The 18,831-nt window shown below is 39.5% G+C and overlaps 1 protein-coding gene across 3 annotated transcripts in view; it reads left to right on the top strand.

The window, feature by feature from the left end:
- The window catches only part of MID1 (midline 1), a 344,420-nt gene that overhangs the window by 41,655 nt on the left and 283,934 nt on the right, over window positions 1-18,831 (top strand). Inside the window, exon 2 of one of the 3 annotated variants that reach the window (XM_055338675.1) lies at window positions 17,600-17,673. The exons of the other annotated variants lie outside the window; for them this stretch is intronic. The gene's annotated coding sequence lies outside the window, so the exon portion shown is untranslated. The remainder of the gene's footprint in view (window positions 1-17,599; window positions 17,674-18,831) is intronic. 3 annotated transcript variants of the gene reach the window in all.

Raw genomic sequence — 18,831 nt, 5'->3', positions numbered from 1 at the left:
GCTTTAGTTCGTACTGCTTTTTAGGAAAAAAATCCTTTGTCAGGAATAATAAATATTTCTTTTGCCTTTCTTTAAATAGAATTTTTTTATTTTCTTAAAATAATTCTTCCTTTTGGTTTCACAAGTAGTACATGGAAACGTTGTTATAAAAGATTCAGACTAGCAAAAATACATAAAGTAGATTTATGAAAAATAGATTCCCCGTTCCTCCCACCACCATTACTCACTCAAAGGAAACCATATTTAACACTTTGGTGTTCAAGTTCTTTTTCTGTTTTCACATGTATTTTTTTCATAACTAGAGCTATAGATGTGTGTCATCTTCTTTTATTCTGTAATCTCTGTGTCTTAAAAATATTTTTGCCATCAGGTTCTAATAAATGGTGCATTATTGAGATAAATGTATTATCTTCTCTTGGACCACCAGCCCATTCTTCATCTAAATTAAGTGCCCACGATAAATTAGAAAGTACTGCCTAGAAAACTGCATCTTTCCAAGCATCTCAGCGCAGATTGAAAAAAGCATCAAATGTGTCATGTGTGGACACTTAGAACTTGTCGAAGAGTGTGCTTTTCCACCATGGCACAATCATACAACCTAAAATTTTTGAAAATACAACTCGTAAGGGGAGTTGGCATTAATGTTAGTTGGTGAGTTCCCGTAATGAAAGGCACACAGAAAACTGTCAATTGTATTTGACATTCAGGTTTTCAAATCATATATGAATGCTGCCATTGCCCATTGTTGGGAAGTAACATACGTTTCCCATTCACTCTTGTGTGAAGGCATTGTGAAGTGTAAGTTCTTGGGAGTGCTGTATTTGTGAGTCAGTGTGAGTATGTAATCCCTATAAAAGTCTAATGAGGTTTATTACATTGATAGCAGAATCTACTTAATTATTAGCCAGCTTAATGTTTGGTTTGGTGTGGTTAATTTCATGTATTTTAATTTTATAGCTTTGTAAAAACAGGATCTAGTATAGAACTCTGAAATAAAGCAGAATGAGTTGTGTTTTCTTCTTGCCTTCTCTGTAAAAATAGTCATTATTTTTCTTATTTGTAGCAAAATACTAGTCCATTCAAAAGTCTAATATCTCTCATGAACTTGATGGGAAAACTGCTTTTATATCACCAGAAATAATGTTTCTCCAATCGGAGTGCTATTTCAAAAAAAAAAAAAGGCTACAAGTCTGTTTTTAATTTCAAATTTAGTTAAGGAACAATTCTGATGGAGGTAGGGGATTGCCAAAGGAAAATGCTTTCCTGCTGCTAAAGAAATGATGAGGCCGGCACTGTGTTTATTTTTGTAACAATGTATTTTGATCCTGTGACAAATGTTTCACCATGGCTTTAACATTTTTTCCTATTCTAAACTAAATTGTGTATGTTAACATTTTGATCTGTCTTGACTTCTCAGAACACTAGGATGCATTGTTGGTGTTGAGGACTTCTCTTTCTGGTTTCATGTAGGTTAGATTCAATTACATAGTTGATAAATGCCTCCCATTTGCAGAATATCAGAGAGGTGCTATCATGGGATAATAGATGATTAAACCAACGGCTCTCCATCTGGGGGAAGGCGAACTCATCCCTAAGTAATTTGGGCACAAAGCAGAGAGTAATAAATTCTTTAAGAGGATGAGAAGAAACACTGTAAAAGGAAAACAAGGAGGAAAGCTAACTTCAATAAAGAAGATCCTGGAGGTCTTCCTGGAAGACCTTGAAAAGGCATTGAAAAATGGAATGCATTTTAATAGATTACTATGAGAGTGCTGGGGTTGGAAAATGAATATTCCTAGGTGGAAAACTTAAGATAGATTATAGAGGTGACACTGTGGCTGTCAGCCGTAGGATACAGTATAGGAAACAGGCCAGCGCTGTCCGATACGGAAGGCACTAGCCACATGTGGATGTCCAGATATTTTTCTCTCAGCGAACGGTTCTTTAGTGATAATTATTTTATTTTTTGATTGAGATCTAATTGCTATATAATGTCACTTTAGCTTTCAGTGTGTGACTATTTAGATTTAAGTAAAACTAGATAAGGTTAACATTTTTCTCAGTCATACCAGCCACATGTCAAATGCTCAGCAGCCACCATGAGCTCCAGAGGGTTGAAGGTGGTGGGAAACATTGTTGATCAGTGCATCTCAAACCTTAGCTAGAACCTAGAGGGCTTGTTAAAACACAGATTGCTAGGACCCACTCCCAGAGATTCTGAGTCAGTAGGTCTGGGGTGAGACCTGAAATTCTGCTTCTCTGACAGGCTCCCAGGTGTTGTGGCTGCGGCCAGTCTGGGGACCGCACTTGATGTAGCGCCGTTGTTGAACAGTGCGTCACAAACGATCGCCGTAAAAAAAAAAAAAAAGTGTGGCATCCCGATCCATATATTTTTTTGACAGTGACAATGAATTACTAGAAGAAGGATATTAAAATATTTTTGAACTTAGACAACCAAAACTGTATTAGTAGATTTGATGGATGTATGATTACATTTCAATGAATATAGTCAGAACAAATATGAGGAAAAACGAAAGAATGTTTAGGGAAGTTTCTAGATAATTACTCCATACTTTTCTATGTATGGCCATGGTGAGCCACACCAAGGGGTTCGTGGACTACATTGGTCCATGGACCAGACTGTTACAGTTTGAATATCGGCTTGAGGATCCTGCATTTCATGCTGCTTATAATAGCGATCCTTCGCAGCTTTTGAGCAGGGAAATTCTATAAGCCACATCCTAGGAAGGGTGTTGTGGTGGCAACGGAGAAGAGTGATGGGGAAAGGAGGCTGCCAGAGCTGGGGAGACCAATTCCAAGGCCATGACAAAATCCAGGCAGAAGGAAGTAAGGGCGGCAGACGGGAGGAGTCAGATGCCAAACATGCTGAGGTCATAGAATCAGCAGGACTGGGCAGCTAATTGGATGTGGGGTGTGAGGAAGAGGAGAGAGGTGATGATGACTTTGAGGTTTCGATCCTGAGCAACTGGAAGGGCAGCAAAATAGGAAGCACCAGAGGCACCTGAATCACAGTATGCTGACGAGCAGCCACAAACCCTTTTTTGTTATCCCCAAGATCAGATTTCAGTTTCACTCACCTGTGAGGTTTTCCCTTTGGGGTGTTAGTGGACTGTTGTTGCAGAGGTGTACTTCATAGGTCGTTACTACACACAGCAGGAAAACATCCTGTTGGGGGAGCGACTCATATGAAGAGTATTTGCATGTGAGATTGGACATTTAAAATGGCAGATAATAAAAAGAATGGGATCTTGCCCTTTGCCACAGTACGGATGGACCTAGAGGGTATTATACTAAGTGAAATAAGTCAGACAGAGAACAACGAATGCCATACAATTTCACTTATTTTTTTAAGGGTGATTTATTTTAAGAGACAGAGAGAGAGCACGAATGGGAACAGAAGGGCAGAGGGAGACAGAGAAACTCAAGCAGACTCCTCACTGAGCTGGGAGCCCAACTTGGGGCTTGATCTCAGGATCCCGAGATCATGACCTGAACCAAAATCGAGTCAGACACTTAACCAACCAAGCCACCCAAGCGCCCCTATAATTTCACTTATATATGGAATCTATAAAAAACAAAACAAGGGTGCCTGGTTTGAGATATATATATCTCACACCTTTATCTATTCCTCATTCTTCCATCAATGGACACTTGGGTTGTTTCCATATCTTTGCTATTGTAAATAATGCTGCAATATACATAGGGGTACATATATCTTTTTGAATTAGCATTTTTGTTTTCTTTAGGTAAATACTCAGCAGTGAAATTACTGGATCCGATGTTAATTCTGTTAAATTTTTGAGGAGCCCCTATACTGTTTTCCACCATGACTGCACCAATTTGCATTCCCAACAGTGCACAAGGGTTCCTTTCTCTCCGCATCCTCACCAACACTTGTTATTTCTTGTCTTTTTGGTTTTTCGCCATTCCGACAGATGTAAGGTAATATGGTGGTTTTGATTTGCATTTCCCTGATGATCAGTGATGTTGAGCATCTTTTCATGTGTCTTTTGGCCATCTGGATGTCTTCTTTGGAAAAATATCTCTTCAGGTCCTCTGACCATCTTTGAAATTGGATTATTTGGGGATTTTTGGTGTTGGGTTTTATAAGTTCTTTACATATTTTGGATATTAACCTCATATTTTCTCCCATTCAGTAGGTTGTCTTTTGTTTTGTTGATGGCTTCCCTTTCTGTGCAAAAGCTTTTTATTTTGGTGTGGTTTAATTTAATTTTTTGTTTCCCTTGCCTCAGGAGACATATGTTTCTATAGCCAATGTCAAAGAACTTACTGCCTATGTTTTCGTCTAAGAGTTTTGTGGTCTCAGGTCTCACAGTTAGGTCTTTCATCCATTTTGAGTTTATTTTTCTGTATGGTGTAAGAAAGTGGTCCCGTTTCATTCTCTTGCATGTAGCTGTCCAGGTTTCCCAGCACCATTTATTGGAAAGACCAGCTTTCCCCCATCGTATATGCTTGCCTCCTTTGTTGTAGACTCATTGACCATATAAGCATGGGTATATTTCTGGACTCTCTGTTCTGTTCTATTGACCCATAGGTGATCTGTGATTTTTGTGCCAGTAGCATACTGTCTTGGTTACTACAGCTTTGTAGCATGTCTTGGATATCTGGGATTATGATTCCTCCAGCTTCATTCTTCTTTCTCAAGATTTTTTTTTCAGGGTCTTTTGTGATTTCATACAAATTGTAGGACTATTTGTTCTAGTTCTGGGAAAAATTGTTGTTGGTATTTTGATAGGGATTGCATTAAATCTGTAGATAGTTTTTGGGTTCTGTGAACATTTTTTTAAAAAGATTGTATTTATTTATTTGAGAGAGAGAGAGAGAGAGAGCACGAGCAGGGGAAGGGGCACAGGGGAGAGACAGAGAAGCAGATTCTCCACTGAGCAGGGAGCCCAACACTTACCCATTGAGCTACCCAGGCACTCCAGGTTGTATAGACATTGTAACATTATTGGTTCTTCTAATCCTTGAGCATGGAATAGCTTTCCATTTGTTTGTGTCATCATCAATTTCTTTCATCAATTTTTTATAGTTTTCATAATACAAGTCTTTCACCTCCTTGGTTAAATTTATTCCTAGGTATTTTATTCTTTTTAGTGCAATTGTAAATGGTATTGTTTCCTTAATTTCTCTCTCTGCTACTTCATTATTAGTGTATAGAAATACAATAGAGGGCTCCTGGGTGGCTCAGTTGCTTAAGCGTCTGCCTTTGGCTCAGGTCATGATCCCAGGGCCCTTGGATCCAGTCCCATGTCAGGCTCCCTGATCAGCGGAGAGCCTGCTTCTCCCTCTCCTCCCTACTCCTCCCTACTCCTGCTCTCTGTCACAATCTTCGATATCTCTGTCTACTCTCTCAGCTAAAAATAAATAAATACAATAAAAAGAAATGCAATAGATTTCTGTATGTTAATTAAGTATCCTACTACTTTACTGAATTCGTTTATCAGTTCTAGTAGTTTTGGTGGAATCTTTAGAATTTTTTATATAGAGTATCATGTCATTTCCAAATAGTGAAAGTTTTACTTCTTATCGATTTTGATGCCTTTAATTTCTTTTTGTTCTCTGATGCTGTGGCTAGGACTTCCAGTACTATGTTAAATAAAAGTGGTGAGACTGGACATGTTTGTCTTCTTCCTGGTCTTAGAGGAAGAGCTCTCGGTTTTCCACCATTAAGTATGACGTTAACTGTGGGTTTTTCATATATGGTTTTATTATATTGAGGTATGTTCCCTCTAAAATACTTTGTTGAGGGTTTTCATCATGAATGGGTGTTGTACTTCATCAAATGCTTCTCTGCATTTATTGAAATGATCATGTGGTTTTTATCTTTCCTCTTATTAATGTGATGTATCACATTGATAGATTTGCAAAATTTTAACGACCTTATATTTTTGGAATAAATGCCACTTGATCACAGTGAATGATTTTTTAAAATATATTGTTGGATTCAATTTGCTAATATTTTGTTGAGGATTTTTGCATCTGTGTTCATCAGAGGTATTGACCTGTGGTTCTCTTTTTTTGTAGTGTCTTTCTCTGGCTTTGGTATCAGGGTAATGCTGGACTCATAGAATGAGTTTGGAAGCTTTCCTTCCTCTTCTATTTTTTGTAATAGTTTGAGAAGAATTATATTAACTCGTCTTTAAATGTTTGGTAGAATTCACCTGCAAAGCCATCTGGTTCAAGACTTTCATCTGTTGGGAGTTTTTAAATTGCTGATTCAATTTCATTGCTAGTAATCTGTTCCAATTTTCTCTTTCTTCCTGATTCAGTTTTGGGAGGTTATATGTCTCTAGGAATTTGTCCATTTCTTCTAGGTTATCCAGTTTGTCGGCATATAATTTTTCTTTTAAAAAATATTTTATTTACTTATTAATGAGATGGAGAGAGAGAGAGGCAGAGATATAGAGGGAAAAGCAGGCTCCCCAAAGGGAGCCTGATGTGGGACTCGATTCCAGGACCCCAGGATCACAACACAAGCCAAAGGCAGGCGCTCAACCACTGAGCCACCCAGGCACCCAGCATTTTTCATAACACTTTTGGGGTTTTTTTAAGATTTTATTTATTTATTCATGAGAGACACACAAAGGCAGAGACAGGCAGAGGGAGAAGCAGGCTTCAGGCAAGGAGCCCGATGCAGGACTTGATCCTAGGACTCTGGAATCATGCCCTAAGCCAAAGGCAGGCACTCAACACTGAGCCACCCAGGCGTCCCATTCATAACACTTTCTTATAAGTCTTTGTATTTCTGTGGTGTTCGTTATTATTTCTCCTTCTTCATTTCTGATTTTACTCATTTGAGTCTTCTCTCTCTTTGATGAGTCTGACTAGAGGTTTTTATGAATTTTGTTGATGTTTCCAAAGAACCAGCTCCTGGTTTCATCGATCTGTTCTATTGATTTTAGTCTCTATTTCATTTATTTCTCCTTGAATCTTTATTATTTCCTTCCTTCTCCTGGCTTTGGGCTTTGGTATCTTTCTAGCTCCTTTGTGTGTAAGGTCAGGTTATTTATTGGAGAGTTTATCTTATTTCTTAAGGTAGGCTTGTATTTCTGTAATACAAGAATCCCTCTTAAGACTGCTTTTGCTGCATCCCAAAGATGTGGGATCATTGTGTTTTCATTTTCATTTGTCTCCATGTATTTTTTTTATTTCCTCTTTGATTTCTTGATTGATCCATTTATTGTTAGGAGCATGTTATTTAGCCTCCATGTATTTGTGATCTTCCCAGATTTTTTCTTGTGCTTGATTTCCAATTTCATAGTGTTGTGGCCAGAAAAAATACATGATATGATTTCAGTCTTTTCAAATTTATCAGTACTTGTTTTGTGGCCTAATATGTGATCTCTTCTGAAAAATGGCCCATGCGCACTTGGAAAGAATGTGTACTCTGCTGTTTCTGGATGGAATGTTCTGAATATGTATGTTAGGTCCATCTGGTCCAGTGTATCATTCAAAGCCATTGTTTCCTTGTCGGTTTTCTGGCTGGATGATCTGCTCATGGATGTAAGTGGGGTGTTAAAATCCCCTACTATTATTGTATTACTGTTGATTACTTCCTTTATGGTGACTAATTGTTGCTTTATATATTTAGATGCCCCCATGTTGGATGCTTAAGTATTTACATTGTTATATCCTCCTGTTGGATTGTTCTCTTTATCATTTAGTGTCCTTCTTTGTCTCTTGTTACAGTCTTTGTTTTAAAGTCTATTTTGTCCCATAGAAGTATTGCTACCCCAGCTTCCTTTTCACTCCATTTTCATGAGAAAGATGTCTCCATCCCTTCACTATCAGTCTGCAGGTGTCTTTAGGTCTAAGTGAGTCTCTCATAGGCAGCATAGAGATAGGTCTTGCTTTTTGATTGGAGCATTTAGTCCCTTCAGTTTCAAAGAAATTCTTAATAGGTATGTACTTATTGCCATTTTGTTACTTGTTTTATGATTGTTTTTGTAGTTTTTTTTCTGTTCCTTTCTTCTTCTCTTGCTCTCTTCCTTTGTGGCTTCCTTTTTTATGGCTTTTTTTTTTTTTTTTTTTTTAGTGATATGCTTGGATTCCTTTCTCCTTATTTTTTGAATCTGTAACACGTTTTTGATCTTTGGTTACCATTTGGTTCATATATAATATCTTATGCATATAGCAGTCTATATTACATTGGATGTTGACTTAAGTTCAAACCCATTCTAAAAGCACAAAATCTGTGCTCCCTCCTTCTCACATTTTGTGTAAATGAAGCCATACTTATATCCTCCTATTTTGTGATTCCCTTGACTGATTTTTATAGATATAATTGATATTAATGCTTTTGTGTTTTAACCTCTTACTGGTTTTATAGAAGTCATTAATCTACTACCTTTATTGTATGTTTGCATTTACCTGTGAAGTGTTTTCCTTCATAATTTCCTTATTCCTGATTATGGCCCTTTTTTGGAGTGGGAAGAAGAGACCAAACAGACTTTTTTGTGAGAGAGAGAGACAGAGAGAGAAAGAGAATGTGTGTGTGCATGAGGGAGGGGAGTGGCAGAGGGAGAGGGAGAAGGAGAGAGAAAATCTTAAGTCGGCTCTCTGCCCAGTGTGGAGCCCGACACAGGGCTTGATCTCATGACCTGAGCCGAAATCAAGAGTCAGATGCTTAACTGACTAAGCCACCCAGGCTCCCCCAAACAGATTTTTAAATACAGAGAAAAAAGTGGTGGTTGCCAAAGAGGAGGTAGGTGGGGAGCTGGGCAAACTGAATGAAAACTAGAAGGTATTAAGAGGTACAAACCAGTTGTAAAATAAATTAAGTTACAGAGATGAAAAGTATAACATAGGCAATAAGAAAAAATGGCAGATATATAATGTTCTAGTAATACAAAGACCTAGGAAAAGTACTATACAGCTTATGGATTTAGGATTGGTTCAGGGTTCTTCAAGCACCTTGAGAGTTTTTTTTTTATTTTTTTTTAATTTTTTATTTATGATAGTCACAGAGAGAGAGAGAGAGAGGCATAGACACAGGCAGAGGGAGAAGCAGGCTCCATGCACCGGGAGCCCGACGTGGGATTCGATCCCGGGTCTCCAGGATCGTGCCCTAGGCCAAAGGCAGGCGCCAAACCGCTGCGCCACCCAGGGATCCCTCACCTTGAGAGTTTTATACAACTTAATCTCTTGATACTTAGAAAAATGTATTGTTGTTTTATAAATATAAAATCACATCTCCAAGGACAATGGACAGCGCTGATCCAGCTTACTGAAATGTACTATTGATTATCCAAAAGATCATCATAAATACCATTTTCATATGGAGGATTAGTGATGGAAGTAATTAGTAGATATTGCTTTAAACCCACAAAAGCAAATGGTAAAGTTATCTTTGAATGTAACATGAGTTATGGAATTTTGGGGGATTTTAACAACAACAAATTAATGTCATATAATGTGCTAGAAATAGAAAGGCTCTGGGAAATCTCCAGTCACTAAAAGGAATTTGATGGTTTTCTTTCTTGTCCAATATCCATAACATGTCTGTCACCTTTAAACCTACAAACAGCAGTGTGGCCATCTTGAGACTACTATTGTCAATAGACCCGCACATCACAGGGTATATACTAAAGAGTATCACTGTCCTAGGTGTTTGGGGAACGTTTTCATGATGCCAAGCAAGGGAATATAATTTTCAGATATAATCCTTACTTCTTATTCTTACACTTTTCAAAAAATAGAAAATGTGTTATTTCCTACATGACTGAAAATTCTTATGTTCACAAACTAAAGGAGTTTTAATATTAAAAAGTTGTTTTGATTAATTCAAGCAAGGGCACATTTTTCTTCCTTCTTTTTGTTGACTTATCTAGGCCATTTCAATAATTAGTCCTCAGCTTAAAATGTAAACACTCAACCCAGTGGAACTCAGGGATTTATTGTCACCTCCTTCATCCCTGTTTCTGTGAGTCTGGTTGGATTCATTGGTTCTCTCCTCCCAAACTGTACTTAAAAATATGCTCCTGGCTGAAATAAATGTTTCAACAATTAGTTTAGTTTAACTCCCCAAACAGATTAAAAGATTTATCTCTCTATTTAGAACCAAGTGCCTGGATTAAGTTTTTTCATACTTTCTGATGCTCCCTGCAACTTATACAAATACAGTCCTTACTTGGAATTCTCCACCCCTCCACACCCACCATCAGAGCCCCAGTGATGGATAGAAATTAATGAGATAAGTCATGAAAACCACAGGGTTGGGAAGACATCTAATTTTCTCAGCTAATGGACACTTGAAAGGCAATTGGTAGCTAGTCTCAGGTTATGTGTTCACACTAAACCCATAAACAAAGACAGACTCCCTTAAGATTGTTACTTTTAAGATTGAGGCTTCCAGAGAATCCGGCCTTTATCACATTCCCTCTTGTCTCTGACTTTAATATCATTACCCCTCTATCTGCAACATGTTCAGATAACCCACAACTTCAAGAATTACCAAATGAGTACCCAAATACTTTTCCTTCAACCTACCCAATTCTCTCCCTGTTGCTCACCCAACTTTCAAGAGAAGCTCCTAGAAATCATGGACTGTCATGGTCTTGACTTCCTCACCTCCCATTCACTCTTTCACTGGATCTGGCTCCCATTCCACAGCTTTACTGGAGCTACTTTTGCTGATACCACCAAAGACTTGCCATAATGTCAAGTCCAGTGCCCTTTCCTCTGAGCTCTTCCCACTTGGCCTCAAAATAGGCTTTCACTTGACTCACAGTTCCCTTTCTAGTCGTCTCACCCGGGCTTTTATGACACAGCCCTCTCGAAATTTTCCTTCCACCCCCTTTTCATTTCTTTTGCTGGTCCCTTTTCCTTTGTGAAATCCTTCAAAGTGGCTGTTTTCTAGGGTGTAATGCTAGCCACTTCTGGCTCTTGCTCCTAGTGACAACCCCTCCTACCCCCTTTGGTGTGGCCATCACCTACACAGTGTACGTCAGACTCCCAGTTCAACATACTTACCCCAGCTCTGGTCTGAATTCCACGTGGCTGCACCACAGGGACTCAAATTCTACACTCAATGAGTTGAACTCTTTATTTCCCTGTTTGTCCCTTGTATTAATTTTCTATTGACGCTATAACATAAGCTTGTAACATATAAGATTACCACAAACCTAGTGGCTTAAAGCAATGCAAGAAGTCCAAAATGGTTCAGCATTACTGCCTTTTTTCGGGTGACTCTAGAGACAAATCTGTTTCCTTGCCTTCTCCAGTTTCTAGTGATCACCTGGATTTGTAGCTCATGACCCCTTCTTCCTTCTTCAAAGCCAGTGGTGAAGCATCTTCAACTCTCCCTCTGTCACCTGTGCTTCTATTGTCACATCTCCTTCTCTGCCTCTGAGTCTCCTATCTCTTACAAGACCTTTGTGATGATGTTGGGTCGACCTGAATAATCTCCAGAATCCAAAATGATCTCCCTACCTCAAGATCCTAAACTTAATCACATCTACCAAAACCCTTTTGCCTTAAAGCAATATTTTTATTTTCTAGAGATGAGGACATGGACATCTTTGGGGACATTATTCTGCCTACCATATCCCCAAATCATTCCTCTCTGTGTCTCTTATCTCAGTGAATGCTTTTTCAGCCACTCAGCCAGTGAAGCTGGAAAGTTCCAGGCCATCTTCTGTTCCTCTCTCTCATCCCTTACATTGAAAGTTTCTTAGGTCCCGTATGTTCCACATCTGAGCCTCCTCATAAATATATCATCTTTTCATCCTAATCATTACTGCCTCTGTTTAGAACCTCTCCTTTTCAGAGGATGCGGAGAAAAGGGAACACTCTTACACTGTTGGTGGGAATGTGAACTGGTGCAGCCACTCTGGAAAACTGTGTGGAGGTTCCTCAAAGAATTAAAAATAGACCTGCCCTACGACCCAGCAATTGCACTGTTAGGGATTTACCCCGAAGATTCAGATGCAATGAAACGCCGGGGCACCTGCACCCCGATGTTTCTAGCAGCCATGTCCACAATAGCCAAACTGTGGAAGGAGCCTCGGTGTCCATCGAAAGATGAATGGATAAAGAAGATGTGGTTTATGTATACAATGGAATATTCCTCAGCCATTAGAAACGACAAATACCCACCATTTGCTTCAACGTGGATGGAACTGGAGGGTATTATGCTGAGTGAAGTAAGTCAATCGGAGAAGGACAAACAGTGTATGTTCTCACTCATTTGGGGAATATGAATAATAGTGAAGGGGAATATAAGGGAAGGGAGAAGAAATGTGTGGGAGATATCAGAAAGGGACACAGAACATAAAGACTTCTAACTCTGGGAAATGAACTAGGGGTGGTGGAAGGGGAGGAGGGCGGGGGGTGGGGGTGAATGGGTGATGGGCACGGAGGGGGACACTTGACGGGATGAGCACTGGGTGTTATTCTGTATGTTGGTAAATTGAACACCAATAAAAATTAATTTATAAAAAAAAAAACCTCTCCTTTTCTACCCTGGATTTATTGGACACCATCTAAATTTGCTTTCCTGATTCCTAACCTGTTCTTCTGTTCCAGCAAAGTTCAGACCCTGGATTTTTTTTTTCCAAAGTCCATATCTCCTCATTCCTCAATCCTAATCCATGCACATTTGTGTATTTTTTAAAATATTTTATTTATTTATTCATGAGAGACAGAGAGAGAGAGAGAGAGAGAGAGGCAGAGACACAGGCAGAGGGAGAAGCAGGCTCCATGCAGGGAGCTTGACGTGGGACTCGATCCCGGGTCTCCAGGATCATGCTCTGGGCTGAAGGCAGTGCTAAACCACTGGGCCACCCGGGCTGCCCACACATTTGCTTTTTTGTGGGGACTTTGTACGTTCCCATCTACCTGGAATGGCCTTCTCTCTTCTCTACCCGAGAGACTTATGTCTGTGCTTCAGGGGCTAGCTCAGGCCTCAGCTCTGCTGTGCTCATGCAGGTGTAGCTAGAGGATGTACTAGCACAGCTCTCTGTGTTCATAAAACCAGTGGCACTTACAGTTCATTGTAGTTCTCTGTTCATATGGGTGTCATTCTGGCTATGTGATAAGTTTCATAAGGGCATAACAAGGTGAGGTGTCATGTAACTTTCTTTTTTTTAAGATTTTAATTATTTATTCATGAAAGACGCAGAGAAAGAGAAAGAGAGGCAAAGACACAGGCAGAGGGGGAAGCAGGCTCCATGCAGGGAGCCTGATGTGGGACTGGATCCCGGGTCTCCAGGACCACGCCCTGGGCTGAAGGTGGTGCTAAACCACTGAGCCACCGAGGGATCCCTGTCATGTAACTTTCCTAATCAGATTCCAAATTCTCCCTCATCCTCCTTCCTTTCTAGTCTCCTGATCTTCCATCCCCACCCATCTAGCCCTCCTTGCAGCTCAGCTGATTACAGATAATTTGTTCTCATATGCATGCTCAGTGGAAACTTTTCTTGCTCCCCAGGTTGACTTTCAGCTTCTTTCTTTGTGATCCCACTGTTTCTTATATGTGCATCTCTTTGCCCTAGAAGTAACCTCATTGCCTGGCATTTGGCTATTACAATTATATATTTATTTCCTAGAGATTCTGGAGAGAAGGAATCATGTACCTTTTCATCTATGTCCCCAGCACATGGCAGCACAGTGCATGGCACATAGCAGCTGCTTAATATGTATTTATTGAATAAACTATTAAAAATAAGTGAATGAACTGGTATGCCCATAGCCACCTACTCCACCTCAGAAAACCCAGCTCATTTAATTGTTTGTTGTTTTTTCTGTTTCCTTGTCTTTCAGGCCGGACAATATGCTTAAAGCTAGGAACTGTGTCTCATTTATTGTAACCTAAACACAAAAACAGCACCTAGAGTACTATTCTAGGTGTTCAGTAATTGCATGGGAGTTTAATTGGATGCTCTTTTTTCATCACTGTTGCAAGAGCTTAATTCAAATAAAGTTAAATAAAATTTTAATTCAGATGAGAACACCGAAGCTGGATATTCTGGCTGTAATAAATACTGGGCTAGACATCAAGCCTCCTAAACTCTGTCTGGATCCTATAACTAACTTGTTTGAAGTGGCTCGAGGTTAGTCGCTTCACCTTTTGGAACTTCTGTGTCCTCATTCTGAAAACTTGCCTGCCCCTACTTTACAATATTATCAAGACCAAACAGGAAAGTGGAAAACGTCTTGGAGAAAAAAAAAAGCAGAAACTGCTACGTGAGTGCAATTTATTGTTAGGAGTCTGCCTTGAAAAATAAATGGTGTTTTGCTTTGTCTCATGAGTTAAGGCTCTTGGGAATCCTTCCTGCTGATGGAGAAGAAATAGAGGGCAAGCCTTAATGCCTTTATATAATCAGGACATTTACCTTAAGAATCCAGTCTCCCCTCTCCATCTGGCCCCTCTAGCTCATGACTATTCATAAGAGAACAAGCTTCCTCCATTACCTACCTGTCCGGAGCTGTTTATATAGGAACCTGAAGTTTAAGAACCTCTGAGGCGATCACTGATTAAATTAGCAAAAGAAATATCTTTCTCCCTAGGGCTCCCGGTTTTGAATCGACCTGAATATACAGGCTGGCATTCTTGGGTCCCATCACCCACACACGGAATCCAAGGAATTGCCAGTCTTCAGGGAGGCCCAGGTTCGCTTGAAGGGGTCCCATGCAGTAAGATCCCTTGACGGGTAGAAAGAAACTTCCAGTGTCTCTTTCTGCTGCAGGGACTTCATTAGTGCCTGCTTTATTCTATTGTATAACACTCAGTGCTATGCTTCCATATGAGGCTTCTCGATGGGATATCTCCAAACAAATATTCATTCGTGACTCAATTAATGAACATTATTCTTGACTGGTATATAAAAAGGCCTGGATACTCCTTGCCTCCTTGCCTCCCCGGCCCTCCCCTCCATTCCCTCTGCTGGGGAGCTCCTAAGGCACATCTGAGTTGTATGCTCTTTGGTGTCCAGTGTGGAGAAATGTCTAATATAAGGTTTCTTGACCTCCTTCTTCCTTTCTTTCAAATCTGCTTTGCTCTTCCCTTCCCACCCAACTAGTCCTTCTTGCAGCTCAGTTAATTACAGATAATCTCTTCTTATTCACATTGTTCTATAATCCCCATTCTCTTTCCTCTCTCACTCCCAGCTCCTGCCTGGTGACCTTAGTGAAACTTCCATTGGTGTTCTCTCTCTCTCTCTCTCTCTCTCTCTCTCTCTCTCTCATTCTCCTTGCCTCGTCCCCAACCTCCGCCCCAATGCCCAATGGCATTCAGGACCTCCAAAAAAGCCATTGCAATTTGCTCCTTGCTAAAATACAAAGCATCTTAGAGCTAAAAGACAGTTTTGAGGGGCATCTGGGTGGCTCAGCAGTTGAGCGTCTGCCTTCAGCTCAGGTCGTGATCCTGGCGCCCTAGGATTGAGTTCTACATCCGGCTCCCTGTGGGGAGCCTGCTTCTCCCTCTGCCTGTGTCTCTGCCTCTCTGTGTGTGTCTCTCATGAATAAATAAATAAAATCTTTAAAAAATAAATAAAATAAAAATTTCGAGATCATCCACACAAAACAGAAGAATTAGAAGTGTAGCACTTTAGCAAAGAAAATAAATGCTGTTGAGATCTGAAGTACACTTAGATGTAACGAAGAGCCAAAGATGCCAACGCTACAGCCTGTGAAACTGCTTAGAGGCCCCTTTGGAATTTGATGAAAGCCTTTTACCACTTCCATGCTCTCTTGTCATCAAAGCTGCTTTCTCTGATAACCAGAATTCAAGTCAAAGTCATGTTTAAAATTAACCCTAATAAATTCTCTTTTTCTGTTTTTCACAGTAATTGTTTCTGTGATATTCTCACAGAAAAGCTATGAGGCTAACTTATTGTTACTTGCAAACTAGCTCTGGAGGAACTTTGAAAAGAGAATTTCTTGAACAAGGTTAATGAGAATTTACATTTGAGCTCCTGAGATGGCTCTTCTGGGGACCAACGCCCGTGTAGATGTGTAGATTCTAGCACATACATTAATCATCACTCCTGGAGTTCGGTGTCTTTAGGAGTATTTGTGTTCCGGGGAACATGTGCTCTGTGCTCCAAAGGACCAACTAAAACATCGACCTGTGTGTGAGCCAGGCCTGCTTATATCTTGTGTCAACTCTAAGCTCTTCAACTAATTTTTGCAACAATGGTCAGAGATTTCCTTTGGCTTTATGCCGTCATGCCCTCTGTGGTCCCAGATGAGGGGTTTTATTTATTTTTTTAAGATTTTTTTTTAATTTACTCATGAGAGACACAGAGAGAGGCAGAGATACAAGCAAAGGGAGAAGCAGGCTCCATGTGGGGAGCCCGATGGGGAACTCAATCGCAGGACCCCAGGATCATGACTTGAGCCAAAGGCAGATGCTCCACCACTGAGCCATCCAGGTGCCCCCAGATGAGGGTTTTAAATCAGATGCGCAGATACCTGAAATAAAGAGGACAGGTGTGAAGGGAAAGTGGGTGAGAAAGAATATTAACAGACAGATGCTTTAATGCCGTGGGTACTGGCTTTGGAGAGCTAAGGCCCAACGAGGCCATTTATTAGCTCTGTGTCTTGGGCACCTTTAGTTAACCTCCTCATGCCTCAGTTTCCTTACTTGTAAAAATGGGGTGGAAAATGACTCAATCCAGTTGTTCTGCTGCAGTGAGCTGAAAGCAAAAACATCTAGCATGAGGTTTGCATAACTTAATATTAGCTTTCTTCTTCTGTGGCATGAAAGATTAACATTAGTCTGAGAAGCTAGAAGAAAAGCCCCCCAAAATATGTGTATGGCATTCTTTGATAGACTTATGCTGTCATTTCCTAGATAGGCCATATTGTATTATTTTCATGTAGTCTAATAGCTAGAGATGGTTCTTATTTTTTCTGGTTGCAACTGTGAATGGCATTACTTTTTCACTGTTTTCAGAATGTCAGTATTGCTTTTGAGCATTCACACCGTTGACTTTAGTAGAGTTATGTTTTTCCTCTTCCCTTTCCACAATCCTAGTTAAGACTGTTGTTTTAAAGGTAACTCTTTTCGGGGCGACTGGGTGGCTCAGTCAGTTGAGCGTCTGCTCTTTGTTGGGCTCCCTGTGTTGGGCTCCCTGCTCAATGGGGAGCCTGCTTCTCCCTCTGTTTCTGCCCTTCTCCCTCACTCGTTTTCTCTCTCTCTCTCAAATAAATAAATAAAATCTTCTTTTTTTAATAAAATCTTTTTAAAAAAAAAGGTAACTCTTTTGATTGTATTGTAATTATAATATCTAACTTTTTAAATTTTTCATTGTTTTTTAAGAATTTCTTGGGAATTGGTATCAGCAACTGCTAAACCATCAAAAAGGCTAAAATGTACATTATTGCCCTCCCTCCCACCTTAAATAAAGAAACTCCCTCTAGGGTTGTACCGTGCTTTATAATGGCCATTGACCACATATGGCTTTTTTTAATTTAAATGAATAAAAATCAAATAAAATTTAAAATTCAGTTCTGCAGTCACAATAGCCTTATGTTAAGTGCTCAGTAGCCACTTGTGGCTGGTGGCTACTACATGGGACAGCACAAATAGAGAACATTTCTGTCTTTGCAGAAATTTCTATTGAAAAACAATGTGCAAGAATGTTCCTGTTGGATTTCTGTGTAAGATGGGTCTGCAATGACACAGTAAGGGCCACTATTTCTATTCTTATAATTCTTAAAGTATGCATTCATTTTTATCAAATGTCTTTTGTTAAATCTTGAAATGTTCATCTGATCTTTCTCATTAGAGTATAGAATGCTGTATTAATAGATTTCCATTTATTGAGCTAATATCCTAATATTTCTGAAATAAATCATCCCTATCTTGGGTTTTTTTTTAAAGCATCACTAGATTCTACTTATTACTAAAATGTCTTGTTAAGTTTATCAGGTTTTAGAATTGAGGCCACAATTATCTCCAAGAAAGGATTTGCTAACATAAGAGACTTCAGAAAAATTCACCAGTTAATCCATGTCTTGGTGTCCTCAGAATTCTGAGTTTGGTATGGGGAAGGTCATGTAAAACTTTCCATTTCTTCTCTTACTCAAAAGTTGAAGAAGAGAGGGTTTATCCTCTTTATTGTTGAGGTTCTGAAATTGAGGCATTCTCCTCTTTATTGTTTGATTATTACTATCTTTTGAGTTATGGTGAGTTCTCAGAATGTTGGATGTATGCACTATTGAAATACATCCAAATCGCCACTACAATAAAAGTAATTTTAGCTTTATGTTAGTTTAGATAGCTGCCTAAAGCTTAGAGTTGATTATGTAGGTGTCACTGTAGCTAAGATATTGTTAGTTAATGAAGTCATGTTAATGAAGATATACTTTATGTTTTAATTAAACACTTCCAGGAAGATTAATGATTTTATCAGATTGTTTTCATCTCAGTTTTAATTAATGCGGCATGAGATGTTGATTAATTAAGTTTTGACTAAAATGCCATTTGTAAGTGCAGTTTGTTGCATTTCAGTAATTCAACTTCAATTAAGTGAGGATAGGAAAAATGAAAATATTAATTTTAAAGGGTTGGGTAAATGGAATCTTGGAAGATATTGGAGGCATTTGCCCTGGGGACAGGACATGTATCTTCAGCAAATATATACCATTCCTCGGTGAAGGATTTGTTACATAGCCTACCTTGTGCCGGAATGGAGCAAAGAATTATGGGGGGCCGGGGTGGGGAGAGAAGCTACATCCTTGACATGACAAAAGGTTGCCAATAATGTTGAGCAGATTTAACTAATCCACAACAAACAATGCAACATAGTGTGTAAACAAGACAAAAGGTAACAACCAGGA

This window comes from Nyctereutes procyonoides, unplaced genomic scaffold, assembly GCF_905146905.1.
Source record: "Nyctereutes procyonoides isolate TBG_1078 unplaced genomic scaffold, NYPRO_anot_genome, whole genome shotgun sequence".
Classification (NCBI taxonomy): Eukaryota; Metazoa; Chordata; class Mammalia; order Carnivora; family Canidae; genus Nyctereutes; species Nyctereutes procyonoides.
The sequence above is the reverse complement of the archived record's forward strand: the minus strand, read 5'-3'. Positions and strand labels throughout refer to the sequence as shown.